The 3,291-nt window shown below is 43.8% G+C and overlaps 1 pseudogene; it reads left to right on the forward strand.

Annotated features, from left to right (window-relative positions):
• LOC129681942 (glyceraldehyde-3-phosphate dehydrogenase-like) overlaps window positions 1-2,301 on the forward strand; it is a 4,798-nt pseudogene extending 2,497 nt beyond the window's left edge.
• Window positions 2,302-3,291: the final 990 nt, after the last annotated feature.

Genomic DNA, 3,291 nt, shown 5'->3' on the forward strand with positions numbered 1-3,291 from the left:
CATAATGGAATTATCACGTCATAAATTTCTTATGACATCATAATGGTCTTACAACATCATGATGGTTTTATGGCATCATAATGGCATTATGACATCATAATGGCATTATGGCATCACAATAGCATTATTTCGTCATAATAATGGTATTATGACTCATAATGGATTCTATGGCATCATAATGGTCTTATGACATCATAATGGTCTTAAGATATCATAATGGTATTACAACATCAAAATGGTATTATAACATCAAAATGGTATTATAATATCATAATGATATTATTTCATCATAATGGTATTATGACATCATAATGTTATTTCATCATAATGGTATCATGACATCAAGGCTGATATCATAATACCATAATAACATAATGACCTGGGCCTCTGATGAGGTTGCAACATCCAAAGAACCTCCTGACACTGTCAAGCTGGGGCCAAGCCCTTACATAAGGACCTTTGGGAAACAACCACCCTAGGTACAGCAGAAACGATGGTGGTGACTATCCAGGCACAAAGACTTTGAAAGGAAATGAAGGTGAATGAATACTAAGTCACAAGGTCTGGGCCCACTTGATCTACATAACAAATTCCTAAACATCCAGGACCATACAGAAAGACCTTGTCTCCCCACACCTAACGGTACAGAAGGTAAAGAAGAAAGGGTGAAAAGCATAGCAAGTGGGTTGGGTTTCTGTATGTGTCTGGAAGCATGAGAGTGTGGATGAAGAAGAAATGATTCTGGGTTAATGGCTGGATGCACTTAGGGTTCTTTGGTCCTAAAGGTCATGGATGACAGGGAGTATTAGCAAGGTGATATACTTGTCTTTAGCCACAGTCAGTTCCCCAAGCTCAAGCAAGAAGTAGATAGAGAGTAGAATGTAAACATGACTGAGGCTTTTCCTACTCCGTGTTTTAAAGGAAGGGAATGTCAAAAGAATTATAGGGGCTCTCAGCTCCTCCCTATTCCAGAGACGTCTCTTCATGCAGTGCCCTTAGACACGATGTGTGAAGGTGGGAGTGGCTGGTTATGAGATGGCTGGTTACCAGCCTGCTCATCTGGCAAGGTGGAGATTGTTGCCATCAATGACCCCTTCATCGACCTCAACTGCAGTATGACTCTACTCATGGAAAGTTCAACAGCACAAGGCTTAGAACAAGAAGCTCTTCATCAACGGGAAGCCGATCACCACCTTCCAGGAGCGAGATCCCACTAGCATCAAATGGGGTGATGCTGTTGCCGAGTATGTTGTGGAGTCTACTGGTGTCTTCACAACCATGGATAAGGCAGGAGCCCACTTGAAGGATGGAGCCTGAAGGGTTATCATCTCTGTCCCTTCCTCCGATGCCCCCATGTTTATGATGGGCATGAACCAGGAGAAGTAAGACAACTCACTCAAGATTGTCAGCAATGCTTCCTGAACCACCAACTGCTTACCCCCCCTGGCTAGGATCATCCATGACAACTTCGGCATCGTGGAAGGACTCATGACCACAGTCCATGCCATCACTGCTACCCAGAAGACTGTGAATGGCCCCTCTGGAAAGCTGTGGCCATGGGGCTGCCCAGAACATCGTCTGTGCATCAACTGGTGCTGCTTAAGCTATGGGCAAGGTCATCCCAGAGCTGAATGGGAAGCTCACTGGCATGGACTTCCTACCCCAACGTGTCTGTCATGGATCTGACATGCCGACTGAAGAAACCTGCCAAGTATGATGACATCAAGAAGGTAGTGAAGCAGGCTTCCGAGGGCTTACTAATGGGCATCCTGGGCTACACAGGTCATCTCCTGTGACTTCAGCAGTGACTGCCACTCTTCCACCTTTGATGCTGGGGCTGGCATTGCCCTCAGTGACAACTTTGTAAAGCTCATTTCCTGGTATGACAATGAATGTGGCTACGCTACAGCAACAGGGTGGTGGACCTCATGGCCTACATGGCCTCCAAGAAGTAAGAAGCCCTGGACCACCCACCCCAGCAAGGACAGGAGAGCCAGAGAGAGGCCCTCGACTGCTGAGGAGTCTCTGTCCCAACTCAGCCCCTGACACTGGCCATCTCCCTCACAGTTTCCATCCCAGACCCCTAGAATAGCGGGAGGGGCCCAGGGAGCCCTACTCTCTTGAACACCATCAGTAAAGTTCACGGCACCCTCAAAAAAAAAATGAATTATAGGTTGAAAATAATGATTATAACAATTAATCTTGAGGCCAGCGTGGCATACATAGTGAGTTTAAGACTAGCCAGAGACACACAATGAAACTCTGTCTTTAAACCCCACCCACCCCAAGACCCAATAAAAAGGAGACAGAGGAGGAAGAGGAAGTGGGGAGAGGAGGAGAAATAAAGTGTGCAGAAGAGAAGTGAAGCTATAAAAAACAAAACAAAAAAAAACAAAACAAAAAAACAGTGAAACAGTGAGGGACGGTTACAAGACAAAGGGTTCAAGGATTGCATGGCCTAGGAAGTCTATAAGCTATTGGAATCTGGCTCCAGCACAGAGTGAGCTAAATACTGAGAGAAGAAAACTGCTGCACAGGTGTCTATGCAAGAAAGTCTGTCCCTCCCAGTGAGTCCCCAGCTAAACAGTAACTAAGCTCATTTAACTACTAAGCAAGAATGTGGCACAAACGCCCACCAGCACCCATCTTTATTACAATCCTAACAGTCAGGTGGAGCCACAACTTTAGAGAAAGGTTAGGAATGGGTTTATTTTATACCATATGTCACTTTTCATTTGTTTTAAGCTTATGATCTTCATGGGTTTGTTTTTGTTTGTTTTTGTTTTTGTTTTTGTTTTTCCTGTAGCGCTTGAGAACTGCTACCGCACAGGCAACAGTTATAAAACTCCTTATCCCACCGCTGAACTTGACTTTGGATTAACTTTCTATTTCCCTTTGCCTAGAATTCTGATAAAAGTACAATGTCCACTATGTTACTGAGAAATATTGACCATGGTAAAAATGACCTCTGACCTGGAAGGACAGAATGAAGTTAAAATACTAGTTTAGGAGACATAGTTTGGGGCTTCCCCTTACAAAGAGGGGTCCCAGTTCATACGTGGTCCTTGGTTGATGTCTGAGTCTCAGCAAGAAAACATCAGATTTTGATGGAAATTGAAAAGACAGTTCAATCATTTATTTTGATACCATGTAGCTTTAAAAAAAAAAAAAGCTGAAAGGCTTATATTGCCACAGTCATCCACAAACAAAGCAACAGTAAACCTACACAGTCCAAAGACCAGTCCACACACACACACACCTAATTTGCAAAAAGGTACCATTTTAGTTTCG

This window comes from Psammomys obesus, unplaced genomic scaffold (assembly GCF_907164565.1).
Source record: "Psammomys obesus unplaced genomic scaffold, mPsaObe1.curated_primary_1811, whole genome shotgun sequence".
Taxonomy (NCBI): Eukaryota; Metazoa; Chordata; class Mammalia; order Rodentia; family Muridae; genus Psammomys; species Psammomys obesus.